Raw genomic sequence first — 21,094 nt, forward strand, 5'->3', positions numbered from 1 at the left:
TTTACCTCACTTTAACATAAAAATAGTGTATTTGTAAAATAAAAAAAAAGTTTTTTTACTATTTAGGGTGGTCCAAATCCGGACTTTTTTGGGGCTACCCCCTGAAATCAAAGATTGACCCATCACTAAGCTAAATTCCAAATTTGAGCTCATTCTGATCACGGGAACCCCTCCCTCCAATCGCTTAAAGTTTGTATGGGAAAAATCGTCAAAATGTATGGAGAAAGGCAACTGTTTTACTTTTTTACCTGTGGAAGGCGCCATAATTATCCGATTCTTACCATTTCTCAAATGTAGAACCTTCATTAAGTTTAGAACAACTCTCCCGAAGACACCATATTTTTAGGATTTTTTCCCGCGAAGTTATTAGAGCCCAAAACTGACCCTTTTTGCGCGGCCAGCTGTAAGGGGTTACCTAACAACGATGTTTCTTTCCAATTCGTACACGCACGTGCTCTCTCTCAGGTTCAAACTCTCTCACGAGCTTGCTCGCCTGCCTGCCTGCCTGCCCGCCCTACCAACAAGCGCGCGCTGTTTCTCTGCTTGGACTTTTGTCGTCGTCGTCGTTTTCGTTTGCTATCCGCTGTGCTGCGTTCTTGACATGTTCATTATAATGTTGAACTAAAATACCAGGTTTGTTTTGATATATAAATTTAATGTAAAATGTGATCAACAAAATATATCATATTATAAGAGCGTGTGAGAGAGAATACAAATTTGATGAATTAGTTCATCCATGAATCGTCATCTGTTCTGATCCAAACCTTATTGCAAACGTTTTGGATTTTAATTTATCTGCTTTTGTTACAAGAAATACCATGCAGTTTTTTTTAGATAAAAAAGGAAGGAATTTTCTTTAGATTTTTTTTAAACTGAATCCAAATGTGTATCTTAAAGGAAGGCCGCAACTGCAAGATCTGAAGGTAGTTAACGATTGTGCAGAAAGAGTTGTTTCCTGAATCGAAAAATTTACAGGTAAACTGACAAAAAATGATAAACAGTTGCAATATTTGTTGCAGGTGGTCTAGGAACACAGAAAGAAATTTTCAGAAAGAATAAAAAAAATTAAATTTTAGAGAGTATGAATGAAAATTTGCAGCAATAATTGTAAAATTGCCTTGATTTGTACTAAGTATATTTTTGTTAAAGCAAACTACCTAAAGGAACAACATTTATATTACCTGAAGATTTTTTTTAAATAATTGAATCATTATCATGTTTCTTTAGCATATATGAAAAACTGCGTGTAATGCTTGGAAAAACAAACAAACCCTGTTCTCATGACATTTGCTGTAATTTTTTAATCGAGCCTAAGCTGTCTTTTCTTTAAACTATTTTTTTCAGTGCAGTTTTTTTTTAATTTTTGTCATAATTTAAGAATTTATATGCTAAATATACCTCAAAACAATCCTGCTCCTGAATCCTGAAAATTATAATAAACATGCCAGAAACGCAGCGCAGCGGATAGCAAACGAAAACGACGACGAGAAAAGTCCAAGCAGAGAAACAGCGCGCGCTTGTTGGTAAGCAGGCAGGCAGGCAAACAAACTCGTGAGAGAGTTTGAACCTGAGAGAGAGCACGTGCGTGTACGAATTGGAAATAAACATCGTTGTTAGGTAACCCCTTACAGCTGGCCGCGCAAAAAGGGTCAGTTTTGGGCGCTAATCACTCCGCGGGAAAAAATCCTAAAAATATGGTGTCTTCGGGAGAGTTGTTCTAAATTTAATGAAGGTTCTACATTTGAGAAATGGTAAGAATCGGATAATTATGGCGCCTTCCACAGGTAAAAAGTAAAACAGTTGCTTTTCTCCATACATTTTGACGATTTTTCCCATACAAACTTTAAGCGATTGGAGGGAGGGGTTCCCGTGGTCAGAATGAGCTCAAATTTGGAATTTAGCCTAGTGATGGGTCAATCTTTGATTTCAGGGGGTAGCCCCAAAAAAGTCCGGATTTGGACCACCCTAATATACATGTAATAACTCTCCCAGCTTTGCGGAAGAACGTCAAAACGAACAGAAATTCCATTTTCGAGATAACGATTCTAAACTACAGTACTTGTTCGGTAACTGGTCGTTGTTTAACTGGGCTGCTTTTTAATTGGGCGCTCGATAAATGGACTTGAAAAGCAGACAATCGTCAAAAAACAAAAACAATCCGAACTGATTGAGGGGCATAAAAACATAAGAACTTTAAATAAATCATCAAGTTTTTTTAAATGAAATTTCAATTTAAAATCAAAGGAAAATTGAATGGTGAATTCTGGAAACTAATAAAAACAACTATAATTTTCACATTTTTTAGAGAAATGTTATGCATTGGTGGCCCCCTCGTCATTTTTCGTTCAGCCAAGTTAGCAAGCAGCATTCGGTAACTGGGCTTCGTTCTCAGCCCAGTTACCGAACAAGTACTGTATATAGGAAACGCAGTTTTTTTGTGATAGTAAAATTAAATCGAGTGGTGGCTTGTATTATGAATTATTAAATACAAAAAAACTCTAATATATTCAGACATTTTTTAAACAAATTTTATCCAAGAATTTGTTTTTACAAATTACATGACTTCTGAGGTTTAAGATACCTACAGAAAAATGTAATCTTAGAATGATCAAAATGAATGACTCTTCAATTTGTAAAGTTCCAACCAGTTTGTTTAATCTCATTGTCCGCAATCACCAGAATAACTGCTGTTAACGTACAGAAACAATCAATTGTACCACTTGAAGTGCACAAACAATACCTTACAAGAGCAAACGCAAACAAAAACATCATCTGTCAACAATACACACCGTGCTCCCATCCGTCACCAGTCGGTTGGCTTCCTCCGCCAGATGATTCCGTACAAATGAATCCAAGCGCAAATCCGATGAAAAACGCAAACAATGCTCTGTTCGAGTCTTCGCCTCAACCCTCTCCATTTAGCGCTCCAAATCATTCCTCCTAATCATCATGTTGGATTTTTTTCTGTAGATTCTTTCAAATCTTACCACAGCTGAGCTTTTCCTCGAAATCCAGAACGTTTTGCTTGCGGGAGGAAAAACGCAGTGCAAAGTGCATAAATCCATCATCGGTTCCGTTCCGCCCCGGAGCGCAAATATGCTGTGGGCCATCTGTTCCGATGTTGCGCCCTTTTCGAATGTTTCTGTGTGACACATCGCGTTGACTTCGCGAGGGAAAACCTGGGCCACGCTAATGTTATAGAGCCATAACCGAGCGTCGACGACGATTCGACGAAAATCTTGGCCTTTTGTTATGGGCTTCGCATTAAACGCATTAAATACTCGCTCTCTCTCTCTCTGCGCCAATCGGTCGGTTAAGCGAGCCATAATGGATTGATGTCCTTGGAAGGGGTCGTCCATCAATCACTCGAAGTTTATTAAATATTATTTTGCTTATTGGGGCCACTGACAAAATAAAGGTTTGTCATGCGTATCAAATACGAAATACGTAACTTATGGTCTACCCCCTCGCAAAAGTCCTTGCGAGGGATTATCGTAATGTGTCGCCGTCGTTCCGTGGGAGGGTGACAAAAACGGGTGAAATGCGATGGTAATTCCCGAAAATACCTTATTGACATTTATATGCATTTTTCAGGCAGCACTGTTTTCAAGGATCATTACCAACTGGCGACCAGATTGAGTCTGGTAAAAGTCTGTGGCACCGCTGGGAGTAGGGGGATGAATAAATAAATTAAGGTCAATTACCAGAGTGGGAGCGGGACGGATGTGGATTACATTGACATCACTTTAAGGGTGACATGCGAAACCGGAGGGGAAAGTGGATAATTGATATTAGCTATTTGCGAGAGGAAGTTTACGGTGGCAGTATTTTAAACTTCAGTTTGGAAAATGTTATGGAACATAAAGATGTCAAGATATTTGTTTGTTTATTTTTTTGAAAATTATTTTGAATTACAAGTTGAAAATAATACGAGAAAAAACTAAATACTGTAGCAGGATCAAGTAGGAAAAAATGTCTGATCATTTCGTTATGAAAAAAAACTTTTAGGTCGAAGTTTAATCAAAAGCATGTATTTTATATGTTATGATTTCATTATGTTAACAATCTGGGTTTTAACATTAATAAGATAAAAATCCTCAAAGTCATTAAACCTGATATTCTCCGATTCATATTGCAAACGTCATTCCATGAGACTTCCAACCCACCCAGCGTCTGCACTAAAACATAAGCCCCCCATTTTCCAGCACATGGTTAGACTATAATCGTTATTATTATTGTTATACCGACTTAATTTATTCACTCGACGCTCTTTCCCAACACCCAACGACAAAACAGAAAACTAAGCTCGGTTGCAAAAACAAAATCCTTCATAAGTACGTGAACGCTTCTTGGAATATATACTAAACAGAGTCTATTGTCCCCCCTCGAGGGTTGCCACCCCGTCCGGGAGCAAGAACTTAAGAAGGATTGGTTTCCATGCGAGAGTGGAAACCCCACACATACACATTCACACTTACACAGGCAGCTACTCGCATTAAACAATATCCAGTCAACGGAAAGAGTGAGAGAAAAACAACGATAAACATTTATCACCCAGCCCAAACCCTTAACATCCTTCCGAGTGTGGCCCAGTCCAGTCGAAAGGCCTCCTCAAATCCTCCTTCTAACGACTGTCCTTCGGAGTGGACATTTTGGCACGTCTCGTTCGGGCTCCGGAGCTTTCTGTGCCGGAGGGTGCGAACACACAGATTCAAGTCGGCTTTTAAGTGATTATCACCCATTTACAACATTTGTCACCATGTGGATAAGTCCTCGTTTTGCTGGTCCTTTGCTTGGAATGTAGCGAAAAGAGTGCCTGCTGCTGAGGCTGCTGGGGTGGGATTTGGCGTAACGTTACTTAATCGAAGTAAGATATGGGCTGTGAATTTCAATGTGGTTAAGTGATTGTTTTGAAGTTGGGATGTTGTTCAGTGACAAGTGTGTTTGTGCGTGTTTGTTAGATGAATTCATTAGATTTCATAGAAATACTTCATGTGTTCGTTTCAAAAATTTGTTTTTCATGCTCAATGTTATAACAAACTTCATGTTAAACTCCTTGCTAGTTTAACATGTTCTGAAGATACTAATTCTTTTGTTAGTTATTACCACGCCACTACACCATAATTTATGATTTTCACAAATTCAAATTTGTTTACAAAATTTAACAATTATACAAACTTAACGGAGCACATCAAACAGACTCTAATGCACCGGAATTTTTCCAAATAAGCAATATGTATTGCATAATAAGTTTCTTCATGCAAGTCTTCATAGAAATTTGGGAGCTTAAAAGTGTTATGCAAACATTTGAAAATCTGCAGTTGTAGAAGGAATTTTCTGATCGATTTGATGTTTTCGGCAAAGATGTAGGCGAGGTTTTAGTTTATTATTATCATTATAATACAGACAAAAAATTATACACTCTAACAAACTTTTTTGGAACAAAAAATCAACTATGATAAACTTTAGGGTGACAATAAAAAAATCGACATCATGGATACCCCATGGCAAAATGAGTAGGGGAGAGTGGGGAGACTTGATCCCCGGGGACACTTGATCCCAAGCCTGTATCTCGTCAGCATGTGGGTAAAACAACTAGCTTTGTTCTAGAAAGTTGTGCGAAATTGACTAAAACTCATTGTAGAAAACAAAGAAAAAAAAATCAAAAATGTATAGATAGAGTTACACACATTTTTCTAAAAAGTGCTCCAAAAAACTTCCAAGAGATCTTTTTTCTTTGTTTTGATAAGTATAGAAAACACTCAAAAATTATTCAAAAAAATATATTTTATACATGAATTGTTTGATAAACATATCAACTCCAAAACCCTTACGCATTTGAGGTTAAATTTATCGTCATACTATTTTTACAATCAATTGTTTAAAAAAGTGCGTTTAGGGAGACTTGATCCCTGCATTTTTACAATCACTGGAATCAGCCTCAAGATTAAATAATTGGCTGGGTTTTCGTACATAGTTTCCTTTAGTATAGTTGTGCATAACTTACTGCAGTTTGAACCATTTTTCAAAAGTTTTGTAAACAAAAATTACCAGCTTTTGTAAACATGCTCAATTTTGGTCTAAAAAAGAAAATTTTAAGTTTTTAAATTTTTTGCATGCTAAACTTGTTATATTTTGAACACAAACGTACAGGTTTAATGTGAAATTGCTGTAACTTATAGAAAATTAAAAGTATGGATGAATAAAAAACATTTTCCTTAAGATTTCTTCAAAATGTTGAAAGGGGGATCAAATTACCCCCAACATTTTAAATATGCCGGTTTAAAATATTTTTTAAAAACGCTTGGTATGGTTTGAAGAGTTTATCTGATGAAATCCCCTTATCAGCCAAACATAGTTGAATGTTTAAGCTTTCAATTCATGCAAAAAGATCATAGTTTTGTGAGAAATTGACAGAGTTATGAGCGATACAAAAAATGGGGATCAAGTCTCCCCACTCTCCCCTAACTTTGCCAATTTTAAGATAAATCGGAGTCACTATAGATCGTAAAAGTTGGTAAAAAATCTTTTCATGAAGAAACGTCTTCTTTCAATCGCTAATAACTCAGCAGGATAAACTCGAATCGTTTTGCGGTCCTGGACAAAGTTGTTTGTCATAAAATTTTACAATCTTACACTTGACAATGACCCGACACATTTAACTCCACCCTAGACGCTACCTTTTGGTAAAATTTTGCATTTCAGCATACTTTTTTTTTGCATTTTTTTCCATACAAAATTCAACGATCAATAGCAACCCTTAAACCTTAACCGATTTGGCTCAAAATTGGTTACAGTTATTTATTTTTACCGAAAGAATTAAGCCAGGGGGTATCTCTTAAGATTTTGCAAAATTTTATTTTTTTCTTGTCACACTAATAAACATTATTTTCAACTCCGTGTTAAAAAATATTGTAACATTTAATTTAATATTCATTCAAAAAGTTTAGAAAATTTCACACAGGTGTCACTTTTTAACATTGGAAATCTGAACAATGGTAAGTGTTTAAACGGTTTTCTATTTCGTAATTTAAATATGTCTGTACCTCGAAGCCGTTTCATCGGACCAAAAAGTGGTCAAAGACAAACAGGTAGGAAATTTGACGGGCTTTCCGAAAAAATTACACTGAACGAAAAAACACGCCACTTTTATAAGATTTCTGATTTTTGAGTTTAAAAGTCAAATTTGAAGTTGAGCCCACGATTTTTTTTCGTTCAAATTTTTTGTGAAATAGCCTGAGATGTTACAAAAAGTCTCACGAAAAATACTGGATGGAGCAACTCATCTAAAAAAACACAAAAATCATTTACTGAAACGGTTTTTTTAAAGTGCTCTTAACGTCAACATTTTTAAAAACCAAATACGGGAATCGGTTCTCCAGACAATTTCACATAAAAGTCTTAATATTGACCTCTGTCTTAAGTCCAATTCTTGTGAAGTTACAGCGGTTTTAAAATAAAAATGTCGAAAAAAATGTTTTTTTGATGGTTTTTGACAATTTCTATAGGCAAACTTGATTTTTCAGCCTCAAAAATATAGCCCCGAAAATTTTTTAATTTTTTGTTATTATTTTTATATGTTTTAGAGGACATAAAATGCCAACTTTCCTGAAATTTTTAGGTTGTGCAAAAAAAATCTTTGACCGAGTTATGAATTTTTTAATCAATATTGTTTTTTTTTTCAAAAAATCCAAATATTGGTCGCAAATATTTTTCAATGTAAAATCAAATTTGCAATCAAAAAGCACTTCAGTGAGATTTTGATAAAGAAAAGATCGGAAAATTTCACGAATGTTTCATATTTGAACATTGTAAATCTGACCATTAATTGTTGAGATATCGACGTTAGAAAATGTTGGGTCGTTTGGGTGATACTTGGAAAACATTAATTTCAAAATTTCAAAATTCAAAATTCAAAATTTCACTAAAGTACTTTTTGATTGCAAATTTGATTTTACATCGAAAATTTAAGTTGAAAAATTTATGCGACCGATATTTCGATTTTTTGAAAAAATCAGTATTGATTTTAAAAATCCTAACACAGTCAAAGTTTTCTTGCACATTCTGGAAATTTCTGAAAAGTTGATGTCCTCTAAAACATATAAAAAAATAAATAAAAATAGTGCTTTTTTTGCAAATCAAATTTTAGTGACAAAAAGTTAAATCAAAAATTACCAAATTTTTTTACCGTTTATCATTTTTTTCAGTGTAGTTCATATCCATACCTACAACTTTGCCAAAGACACCAAATCGATCAACAAATTCCTTCAAAAGATACAGATTTTTGAATTTTCATACATCGTTTTTGTATGGACAGCTGCCAAATTTGTATGGAAAATTATATGGACAAACTAATGATGCAAAATGGCTTCTTTGGGCATACCGAAGGTACCAAAAAATTTTAATTCGGATTAAAAAGTACAAAAAATAAAATTCTAAAAAAAGACCGATTTCGTAGAGAATTGCTCAAAGTAGAAAATCAACTTAAAACAATCTAAAATGTATTTTTCTGCATTAATAATCATACATAAGTTAGCATGTTTGGGCTGGATTAAACATATTTTGAATTTTTATGAAATTCCAAGGTACCAGCATTGCAAAAACTTATTTTTTTGCAAAAAAAAAATTTTCGTCAATACTCAGGTATTTTGGAACCTAGGGATGACAAAACAACTGGACAGGTATATAATGCATTTTTAAACACTTTTTTCATTCAAATGTTGAAACCATGGCTCGTGAATTTAATTTTTATCCACCCCCCACCCTCGACTTTGTTCAGAGTCGGGGGACATAAACTTTATAACATATTTGCAACGGCCTTATTATAAATTCCAAGTTCTAACCAAATCCTGACAACAAATCTTTACTTGATTTTCCTGACAAATTTATTTTTTTTTAATTATTAAAACTAATTGATACCCTTACATATAAAAAACATTGAAAATTGGTATAATAGTTGCTGAGATAACCGAATCTGAAAATTTGAATTTGACAGTCTGATAACTTCATTTTTTGGTTGATTTGCTTCAATGAATTTTCGATTTTTTTATTTATTCCCCGTAAATATTAAGTAAAAACTGCAACTTAGTGCGATTTTTGAACCGTTTCGTCCATGACCTAACCATAACATTAAATATAATATTTTTTATAGTTCATGTTCCTCAACTGCAGCCGAAGTCTAAATATACACGAAACATTTTTTTTTTCAACTTAACAAAACGGTACTGTAAACCGAAATGTCTTTATCTTTCAAAATAATGTTATTCAAGCAGATAAAGGTTTTGAATTGTTTCTATTGAATTGATTGCATTGCTAATTTCACATTCAAAATATTGGAACATAAAAAATATTAACTTGAAAAATATTACGATACGATACGATGCGATACATTTTTTTTTGTTAATTTTAAATATTGAACTATTTCAGTGTGAACATAATTTGTGAGATGTTTTTAATTACTTTTGCAGAAACTATTAAGTTGATAACAAAATCCTTTGTCAAGAGACATGTTTTCAATATTTTGTTAGCATTTTTGCAAATTTTAAAGAGTTTCATATGGGCGAACCAATAGTACAAAGAGTAACAAATGTTGTACAATAGGCCGTCCCAAAAAAAATGAAAAGTTGTCAATCTATGGTGCTCATCCCTAGAATAATAGATTAGGAACAATGTTTTCATACAACAAAAAAATCCCAAAAATGGTTTACAACTCGCGCGTGATGCTTGAATGAAAAAAGTGCACTTTTCGAGTATTTTTCAGAAATGCGCGTAACAATCATACTAAAGTCATTCAAATTTGGTCGCCTTGGGCTTCAAGTTATAGTTTAATGTCCCCTGAACAAATTCCTGTACAGACATAGTCCATAAAAGCTTGTGTTTGGGCATGGCAGGGCGTTTTAGGGAGATTTTTTTTTATTTTTCAACTAAAAAAACTTAAAAATCACTCCCTAAAACGAACCAAAACAATTTGCAGCCTTAACTAATGCATTAAGCATATAGGAAATTCTACGGAGATGATTTTGTTTTTTTTAACATTCAATTTATGTCCACGCAAAGCCGAGATGTTTGCATTTTAGTGAACAAAAATTGACGAATTTTCAAAATTCTTGGTATATAAGCGTTTTTAGCATAAAACATTGGCTACTATGATTACAAACGGGAAGGCATATATTTTGGATATTTTTGTTTTACTCGCACAAAAACGATATTTGTTATTAACATTTCATAAAAAAACATGAGATTTTCTCACAATCTGACGTAAACGACATATTTATAAGTACTACTCTGTGATCTTCTCGATATGAACAAATAAAGCTTTAATGGGTAACTATTTTTGAAAAAAAAAATGGTTTTTTATAAATGAATTTTTTTCATTTGAATGTTCATACGAAAAAAAAAATCACGTTCACAGCTGGGAGATTATTAACAAATATCGTTTTTGAGCGAGCAAAATAAAAATATCCAAAATATATGCCATCCCGTTTGAACTCATAGTAGCCAATGTTTTATGCTAAAAACGCGTATACACCAAGAATTTTGTTTTTATACAAAAACTCTAAGAAATCAGCTCATTTTTCGTACACCATACTCAACTCACAACGTTCCATGGACGCCGAAAGCAACCCATCCCCGACGATCTCCCTCAAACCAGCCAACAGCATCCACCCCACACGTGCACATGTGCAGACAATTTTCAAACATTGTGGAACCACCCAGGAGGGGGTTGAACGGCAGCAGCGTGGAAAGAGCACATACAATATTATTACACGCGGGTGACATTTTGCGCAGCGGGATGCCACCACTTCTTCCTCTCCCCTCCCGGGCAGGACTATCGTGGGGAACAAGTTTTTCCAAACAGAAACACCAGGACACCTTACTTCAGGGGAAAAACTTTTGACTTTACCGTTTTTTTTTTTTTTTTCAAGTGCTCATATGGGACTTTTGGTGGCGCAATTTCAGTAAATCATTCGGAAATGTCAGCGCCAAATTAACATAAATAGCTCGGTGTTAACATCTGTTTGCAAATTTTGGTCTATTTGGGAAATTGTTTTGCTTGGAATGATGCTCCACTTAAAGTCTCATAAATTTTCCATATCTATTTGAATATTTTCCACACCATTTCTCTTTCACATCACCGGTCAGTATATGCTAATGCTTGGGCCCAATAAGGGCAAAGTGAGCCGATATCGAACAGGATGGGCCTCCGAACTGATAATCCATATGCAAATGGCACTATTTTATGCATGAGCTCCACTTTGGGTCGACCAAATCGACACTAGTGAAACTATTAGGAATTTTCCGAGCAAAAATAAACCTCCCTCGCCTTAAGCTTTGCCGATTCTGGGAAAAGAGTTTGTAAATTCCACTCAGACTCGATGAACTTGGAAAATCTCCAGGGTTTTAATAAATCACGTGCTTATTTGTGTGGAGACCCCTTTATTTCTTTGCTAGGAGCCCCAAGCAGAACTGGAGAGGAAGAGGATTTGAAACATTTTTGTTCCTTTCTGCGAAACAATGGCAATAAATTTGGGCAAACTCAGCCCAGCCCGGAAGGTTGGCAAGGATGAAATATGCTCGTTTGGGGCCCGGAACATAAACTCGGGACTTTTCTTCCGGAAAGAAAAACTGCCCAACCTTTGACGGTGTTTTATTTTCACTGGCTGCAAAAAGGTTGAGGTAAAAAATCACGGGATGACTTTCTGGAGTGAGGGGGGAAGAAAATGGAAAGAATGAAAATAACTCATATTTTAAAAAGTTTACTCGAGAAACCACGCCTTAGGCAGTTGGATTTGCGGAATGGTTGCAAAAACAACAGGAAAAGTTGAAAAAAAAGGTTGGGAAAAACACTTTTTTTTTACTATTTACTCAGACTTGGGACGGAGGGCCTCGGGATAACCACACGAGCTGGCTTTTCCCAGAAGGGCCTGTCGTTTTTCTTAGGTAAATCCCAGTGCAAACGTTTGGCGGTGGCCACACAATGTGAAAAGTTCATGAAAGTTGGTGGAGGCAAAAAAGCGACATGAAAAAAAGTTCGCTGGACTTTTTGTGGAAAGTTGGAGAAATGGTCGCTTGAAGGGCAGTTCACGTTCATTAAACATTAATGTGAAGATTTTGTAACGTTGTGGCCAGCTGTGGTTGGTGATTTGAGGTATGTTTCCAACGTTAAAATTCAACTAAATCCAAGTGTTCTTTGTTTTCGTAGATTTGATAAATATAGAAAATTGTAATGATGTTTCTAGACATTTTTAAATTGTCAACTGCTACTGGTCCATAATTCATTTTTTTTATTGCTCAGTCCATAACGCAACGCACAACCAACTGCCAGAAAGTGGAGTGAAAATTTGAAAATATATATGTATGAAATAGCACCCCACTGGGGTTACGACACGGAGAGAAAAAGCCAGAAAATTTAAACCGAATTAAGGCGCGTAATTTGATAATGCTCGCGCGCCGAGAGGGGTTAACGGTGCACAACAGAACAAGTATTAAATTTTATTGCATTATAAGTGATAAAATGCAATAACAACAAATAAACTGCCACACCCGACGGAGGAGGGGGGAAGGCATGGGCGTGTGCCTGCTTTTTGGGGGTAATGAGACGTTCTGTTTTGGAGAATCCTGCTGGGACATGAAATGAATTTATGATCCAGCATTTCTTCTGCTTTTGTTTGGAAAGTGAAACGGAAACAGTTATGTCGCTGGCAGCAGTTTATTGACTAAAAACACTTTATTATTTATTTTGGTTGTAGAAAAACACACAAAATATAACAAAAACTAGTAATATAATAATATTAAATACATAAATAGTTTTTAAAGGAAACTGTCAGAGACAAAAGTATGTAATCTAAGTAAAAATTTGACCCGCAGAATCTAATATTTGGTACAAACGATAACAATTTAAATAACGACCTTTTGAAATATTGCCGACATTGAGTAATGCAAATACCTGTCACTTTACATCAAATGTTTGATTTTTACGAGAATATGATATTCTTGTAGAAAATTTACTTACTTTTAAGAAAATAGCTTATTTGAAAGATTTGTTTAAATTTGAGTGAAATGCAAAGATTTTTTTTGTTCAATTTGAATTTTTATTTATTATTACTAAACATGCTAGCATAAGATTAGAACAGTTCACATTGCGCAAAAGTTCTGTTTGTGTTTTTTAAGACGACAAAAAGCCATGTTTTAGTTTTGGAGTCCAAGTCATAGTCCACGGAAAAAATGTTATTTTCCCCAAACCTCTAAATTTTGGTTTGTTGAAACTTCAACTTCTTTTGAAAAATCTAACTTAATCCACCTATGAGGTTAGTGCCTTCCTCACTATTTACCAACAAATGACGAATCGTTAGGATTAGACACAAATTTCATCTTGTTTTTCAGTTTCGAGGTCAAAACTCGAGGCAGGGTTGCCAGATCGATGGAAAGGTTTTTCTATTTTTCGGACATAGTTTAAGAGCGAGTCCACGAACAGGGCATACCCCTTTGTATGGGACGTCGTTTGGACCTCACCAATCTGCCTGAAATTTTCAGGGGTTGTTTGTACATATAAAACTAGCATCTGGTCAAAATATGAGCACTCTAGGTCAACGGGAAGTGGGGCAAATCGGGACACAAAGTTTTAAGGTTCAAAAACGTAAAAAATCTTAAAAAGGCTATAACTTAGGCAAAATTCAATTTAATTTCAAAATTCAAAATGCATCTTGAAGGGCTTCAAAAATGCAACTAAATGCAGGGTAGAGCATCCCAATTGGTTAATTCTAAAGTGAGTTATTGGCATTTTAGTGAAAAAATAGCATAATTTTCAAACTGAAATAAAAAAGTGTTCCATCCAGATATCAACTCGGATCGACCTGCAGCTTGTAGGGGACATCTGGGACTACCATCTGAGACTGAGACCGCTTTGGGTAAGGCAGTTTAACATATTGGATAGACACTTTTACTTTTAATGAATTTTTTGGTAGTAAATTTTTGCTCGGAGGACCTCTTAGATCCCATTTTATGGTGATAATTTTATCATAATCGTGTTCCTGAGACAATTTCACAATAGAAACTTACATAAAAATGTATATTATCATCCATTTTAACCCTTTAAAAAATGAAAGATAAAAAAAAATTACACCAATATCACTTAAATGGCCATAACATAGGACAGGGTTGCCAAATTCTCAATGTTTTGGACTTGTTGGAAGGTCTTGCGATTCCCTAACCAACAATGTATAACATGATGGTATTTGAGTCGATTTCCGATCACTTATCTATCATCCGGATAAGACAAAAACTCATTTTTATACATAACTTTTGAACTTCTTATCGAAACCTCATCAAAATCAATAGATCCGTTTGGGACCTTAAACCAAATCGGTTCAGCAAGTGCTGAGAAAACTCAGTGAGAATTTTGATCACACACACACAGACTTTTGTTCAGTTTTTGATTCTGAATCGATAGGTATACATGAAGGTGGGCTACGAGCTTTCTGAAAAAAGATCATTTTTAGAGCAGGATTATAGTCTCACCTTAGTGAGGAAGGCAACATAGGTTTGTCTTAGTTTAACCCAAATAATATCAAATATTCAAATGCAGATTACAGCAATCCCCACGAAAACAGCATGATTCGAAAAAAAGCTCTCCGATCGGGCACAAAGTTTTTCTGCGGGTTCCTTGGCCAAAATAATTAGACTCGTATTTTTTTTGTTTGGCCATTAGGGTGTCCTACGCCGTGTTTGGGTGGTCCGAAAAATGGTTATTTTCGTCGATTTTCGCAAAAGCTATTTTTTTAATCATATCTCCGCGCCATTTAATCCGACTTTAACTGTCTTAGACGCAAAAAAGGTGATTAGATTGGCTATTTTGGAAAAATCGTATCTCAGAAAATTGCTAACATAACTACACCATTTTTTGATATGTTACGTAAAATTTTCCGAGGAATCAGGTAAAAATATTTTCAGACATAGGCTCGTTGGTCCCGAGATCTTCAAAACAGCATTTAACAATATTTACTTTAAAACAATTTAACAAGTTTCGGTTGAAAAATACAGAATTTATATAAAAAAAGCGAGATTATATTTTTTTCTTTGACTAATTTTTGTTAACATCATTTAAGATATCGCTGCATTCACTTCTTAGTAGATGTTCTATCAATGTCATGTTAATGTAGGTTTTGCTATCAATTTTTCAAATGGTTCATATTATACATTTCAATTGAAAACTAATAAAATTTACTTAAAAAGTCATTAATGAATGAAATATTGATTATGTTATTATTTTTAAGAATTGATTTGAGAAAATTGACAAAATTCACGGGATTTCACGGAAATCTTTAAATTTTACGAATTTCACGCTGTCCGCGAAATCGTAAAAATTCACTAAACCTACTAATCTCCTTTTTGCGTCTAAGACAGCTAAAATCGGATTAAATTGCGCGGAGATATGATTTAAAAAAATGTTTTTTTTTTGTGAAAATCAACTAAAATGGCCATTTTTCGGACCACCCTAACACGGCGTAGGTCACCTTAACGGCCAAACAAAAAAAATACGGTTCTAATTATTTTGGCCAAGGAACCTCCAGAAAAATTGTGAGCCCGATCGGAGAACTTTTTTTTCGAATCATGCTGTTTTCGTGAGGAATTGCTGTAAAAATAAGCAACTTTTAAAATCAAACAAATAAAACTACGTGATTTTTTTTCAATAAATTTATATTTAGGCCTTTTACTTCACTTTATTTGGCCTTCTGAAAATTTTCAATGTGATTTGATTCGAAGAAAAATTCAGAATTCAATACGAAGAGTGACGTTCAATTTGTTTAAAGTTTTAGAAAAATTTAAATATCAAAAGGGAGGCATTGAAAGCTGCGCAAACTGCCGTCCTTCACTCAATTTGGTTCAAAATACACGATTAAATATATAAGGTAAAAATTAGTGGTGGGCAAAACCGCTCATTTCTGTGAGCCGCTCATTTTCGTTCGCTCATTTAAATGAGCGGCTCTTTTGAACGGCTCATCCGCTCATGTCACTCAAAGTCAGAAAGTAGACTGGAATGAACTGAAGAATCTGCTCAAGATATTAAGATTTTTTTCAAACGATCAATGGAGTGTCCATGAGTGTCACGCTTCGTATGATTTTTGTTGATTGATAATTAAAAAATATATGTTTTCATCGCATTTATTCTGAACAGATTGGAGATCAACCATAAAACATAGAAAATCGTCGATTTGCTTTATCCTTTTTTGGAAAGCATTTCAAATATAAACGTTTTATATGAAAAAGGAGAATAACATTGATCTCTGAAATCCACAAATATCGAAAACTTTTTTCATAGAGAGGTTAACAAAGTTTGTTTGTTTAACAAACTTGAGTTTTCTTCAAAAGTGAATATTTTCAACCAAATTATTGCTTTCAATCGTTAAAAGTTATGAAAAGTTTTGATAATTATCTTTCCATTATTTTGTGAAACAATAGATTTAAGTTGGTGTTCAGTAACAGGCATATTTGAGGTAGCCTTTTGCTGCACTTGATAAAATAGTCTTGAATGCAGTTTTTTGTTTAATAAGAACAACTTTTATTAATGACAGCAAATGAATGATCAAAACAAGCGTAAAAAAAAGATCAGAAAAAATGCATTAAGAAAACTATTGAACAGTTACCACAAAAGAATGCCAAGTTTGTGTGATGTGCTGTGGTAAATTACATTTTAAATCATAAACGGTCCAATACATGGATTAAAACCGTAAACTAGCATACTAACTATGTTCGAATGCGTGTATCAACTTCATGTAAATAACATTTGAGAAATGGCGACAGTAAGCTGATTCAAAATCACAAGCGCCCCGACACGGGCAGCAACAACTTACCAAAAATCATGATTTTTGAGTTCCAAATCCCACTTTTCATACGATTTTTTGAGTTCAGGTACTACTACTATAAAAATGGTTATATGGGTTGAACTGAAAAAATCTTATGAAAAGTGGGATTTGGAACTCAAAAAGTCATGATTTTTGGTAAAGGTGCATAAAGTGCGCCATAATGTTGGAACATGAGGCGACCGGTGAGAACCTAGTTTCCCCTCTTTTCTCCACAGCACCGTCACCACCAGCGCGTGGAAGAACGAACCGAACGAGAGCGAATGAGCGAGAGCGAAAGAACGAAAGAGCGAACGAAAACGACGCCGTTCGACGACGTCGACGACGGCGCGAGCGACGCTAATCAAGCGCTTCGTTCGTTCTTTCCGTTCATTCGCTCTCGCTCATTCGCTCTCGTTCGGTTCATTCTTCGACTCGCTCTTTGATTTGACGGATCTTTGAAAAGAACCGGTTCACAAAATGAACCGCCGCTCATTTTTTCTGAGCGGTCGCTCATTCGTTCTTTAGCTTGAGCCGGGTCATAAGAACGGTTCGCTCAAATAAGCCCATCTCTAGTAAAAATAATTCAAGAAGAAGATAATATTTCCCCCGGATGATGTTTTTTTTTAATAACAAATACGCGAGTAAGTTTAAAAATATTTTGAGAAAATCATTTTTAATGGAAAAAAGATTCACTTCCAAAACACCTCTTACCAAAAGACTTTCCAAAAAAACATAAATTCGTCACAGGAAGGAAGGATGACTTTCTAGCGTGCGGTTCATGCATAAACTTCCATTTAACCGTACGAAACACCATCTGTGGCTATCTATGCCGATAATGATATCCTAATGCATGACTCGTGGCTACGTGTGTGTGGCTTAAGCACTCTTGCTCGTCGCGTTACCGCGTTCATCATCAACGCAAGGGGAGCGATCCTGATGGAAGGTGAGTGTGCTCATAGGGATTTGTTTTTGTTAGGGGATGTTTTAATCGGGGGAGGGTGGATTAAACAAAAAATGAATAAAACCCGTCATTACAACCAATCAGTCACTCCCTTTTTTGCGCAGTGAATAAGTTTATTGTTGAAAGGAACAACAATTTGTTTTTAGAACAAAAGATTTCCCAAACTTTTGATCAATTTGGATTTTTTTCGAAAATTTTGGATAAATCACTCAGTCCAAACGTCCATCAATTACTCAACACTCGGTCCTTCAAAAGGCCACAAGAAGAGGGTGGAAGTGTCCCTCTTCCCGAACGTCCTAATGCAGGCTATCGATTAACCTTTGATCGCATTACGTGTTCGTAAACATGCGACGCGTTCGAGTGCCATATGGTGCCGATATAAAGCTATACGAGTGCACCACCGCTAGTCACCAAAACATGAATCCCCTCCTCCTCTGCCTTCCACACACTTCCTGATCGTGCACGATTAAAGGATGCGTCAGGTATTTCGACATTTTTACGAGCATTTTTTATGGCCCTTCGAGAGCGTCAGGGCCGAGCCCTCGCCGATTTGTTGCCCAACGCCGCCGCGTCAGTACCGTGGATTGGAGTGACATAGCTTGTTTAAAAATGCAGTTTGATATTATTTTTGAATAAATAATTATTCCAACTTTAGAGTAGGTGTATTCCAAACTTATTCATTTGATGATTAATTAAAGGATTTTCTTAATAGAGTGCAAGTTAAAAAAAGGAAAACTTAGAGAAATTTTCAAAAAAATCGAATAACAATATTATTAAAAACAAGCCAAACAATGTAAATGGGCCTAAATTTGCTATTAGCTCTGGGCATAACTTGAAAATTATTCAAAAAAATATAGTACTTTTGGATTGCATTGGATTATGCATTTTTGACGACCTATTGAAATTTTCAAGAAGATATTTCAATTTAAGTAAAATTGTGGAGAATAGCTCTTTTATTGTATTGAAACCGTGGCCTGTATTTTTTATTATTTCAAAATGCTTTGAGAGTTTTCTTCTGTACTACTAAATATTAGCTTTGTTTGAGAAAATAACTTTTCAAAAATCTATCGTACAACATTTTAAAATGTTATTTTTTTAAATAAACTAGTAGTTAAGTAATTTTTTAGCATTATCCACCGCGTTTTTTGACGTTTTTCAATACCTTGTAGGATGGTTATTAAATCTGCTTAAAAATCATAAAACATTTTAATGAAAAAGAACATGACTCCAATTTACTTCTGTTCACGGTATCAGCGACCCAGCTGTGAAGGGATTTCACTTTCGGAAGGGATAGGCCCTAGACTCCGACAAAAAATACGTGGTAATGAATATGAATTGATTCCGGTGTGGGTTAGCTTCTGCAACCAGTCGCAAAGGTTTGCTCCTAATGAGAGGAATTCCCCTGTGTAGTGCTGATATAGGAAGTGACTTCCAGCCAGACTAGCTGACTGATGCGGTAACCGGGCATAAAGAAAAAAAAATATTAAAAGGGGGAAGTCCTCCTCTTCTTCTTCAACGTAAGTTAACAGCCCTGTAAAAGCATGAAATATTAGCACGCGCTCTATTTGTCATGTGCGGCCAAAAGAGGGAATCCACATAAATCACGTGCGCGCACGGGATGTGATGAAGATATTGGTGCCATATGGTGCGTCCTTTTTGCTTGGGCGGAAGTTTCGTCAAAGTCGTTCGACGGTGACGGCATTGACCGCCACGCCGGTTCCGGTCTTTGCCGCCAGGTATCCCAAATTAATACAATTTAATTCCCTTCCCAAATTCTGACAGCTCAAACAAAACAGATTCCCTCCTAATGATGCCACGTGCAACGGGCACCCGAATCGGCGCGTATTTGCCAACCTGTTAGTCCTGATTACTTGATTTTCTGATTCTCCCAGTGTTCCCGAGTGCGGTAAAAAATTAAATGCAAATAAGATTTATGAATTGAGTCAATATTTGCGCTCTTGTCTCTCAAAAACGTGAAGTAAACTTCAAACATTCACTCGGGGCGGGGACTGGGACGTATTCCTGCAAGTCATTGGAGTTGTTTTGCCATTTCAAGTGTAGAATGGATGGGATGGGAGGGTGCCAGGTGGGAGCAACAGAAACGCACAACTTTGCCATCGCATCAACATCAAAGCGGGCACAAATATTTGTCCTAGCCACTTCAAATATTCTCCTGCTGAGGCTTTGAGTCCTTGCTCGGGGAACGAGGCTTTCAGGTTGATTGTGGGCGCCGTGGTGAGGACTTCTGACGGCGCACATGTGTGCTGGGGTTTTCAAAGTAAAGGAAAGTGAGTCTTTTTGATTTCGATGAAGATTGATAAATGTTATTCATATCAGCATGAATTAAACAATTTTTTTTTAAATTTCAAGCCTTGATTTCAAAATTTTGAAGCAAAATGCGAAAACATGATGCGGAAAACCGGGTGTTCATCAATGAAAACCTCACCAAGCTGTCCAGAGTCATCCGAGCGGAAGCGTTGAAGCTGAAGAAGTCCGGTAGCGTTGTCCAGGTGTACACCAGAAATGGAGCAGTCTTTGTGAAGCGGCGTGGTGCGACTGAAGCTGAACAAGTGCGAAGCATCGATCAACTTCTTCCTGCTGAAAAGTAAATCCTTTTCCCTAACGATCTTCTTCTTCCTTTTCTCTATTTTCCTTGGTTCCACTCCTGATTTTCCTTTGATTCCGTCCCCTCCTAAAAGCAAAAAAAAAAAACCGAAAAAAAAACAAAAAAAGAAAAAAACAAAAAAAAAACCAAAAAAATACAAAAAAAACCCAAAAAAAAAAAAGAAAAGAAAAATAAACTTAAAAGTCTGTAGGGGACAAAAGACACTTGTTCCTGAGTTAATGACTCAGCCGTAGGGGAAACCCGGCATTTTAGGTGTCGGTCGCCTAACTTACAATGTTTCCAGTGGACACTCCGGTGAGCTGGACATTGTACGTTAGTGGTCCTTCGTAGGGGGAAGTCAAACTCCTGAGTTAATGGAGGCCACCGACGGCTGTTCCCTAGCCAATCCCTTTTCCTTAAACGTTTTTCTTCTTCCTTCCCTTTCCTCCTATGAATCCGATCCCTAGTTTCTCCCATGATTCCTAAATCCTTCCTAAAAGTCAAAAAAAAAAAAAAAAAAAAAAACTAAAAAAAAAAAACTAAAAATACAAAAACCAAAAAAAAGACAAGAAAAATAAACTTAAAAGTCTGTAGGGGACAAAAGACACTTGTTCCTGAGTTAATGACTCAGCCGTAGGGAAACCCGGCATTTTAGGTGTCGGTCGCCTAACTTACAATGTTTCCAGT

At 35.8% G+C, this 21,094-nt stretch overlaps 1 protein-coding gene and 1 long non-coding RNA gene across 5 annotated transcripts in view; one reads left to right on the forward strand and one right to left on the reverse strand.

The window, feature by feature from the left end:
• The window catches only part of LOC6046639 (LIM/homeobox protein Lhx3), a 95,177-nt gene that overhangs the window by 48,594 nt on the left and 25,489 nt on the right, over positions 1 to 21,094 (reverse strand). The gene's annotated exons all lie outside the window — the stretch shown is intronic.
• On the forward strand, positions 20,008 to 20,514 carry LOC119766696. Its single transcript, XR_005277067.1, has 2 exons — positions 20,008 to 20,090; positions 20,173 to 20,514. It is a non-coding gene; the product is annotated as an uncharacterized LOC119766696 (long non-coding RNA).

The sequence above is a fragment of the Culex quinquefasciatus genome, chromosome 2 (genome assembly GCF_015732765.1).
Source record: "Culex quinquefasciatus strain JHB chromosome 2, VPISU_Cqui_1.0_pri_paternal, whole genome shotgun sequence".
Classification (NCBI taxonomy): Eukaryota; Metazoa; Arthropoda; class Insecta; order Diptera; family Culicidae; genus Culex; species Culex quinquefasciatus.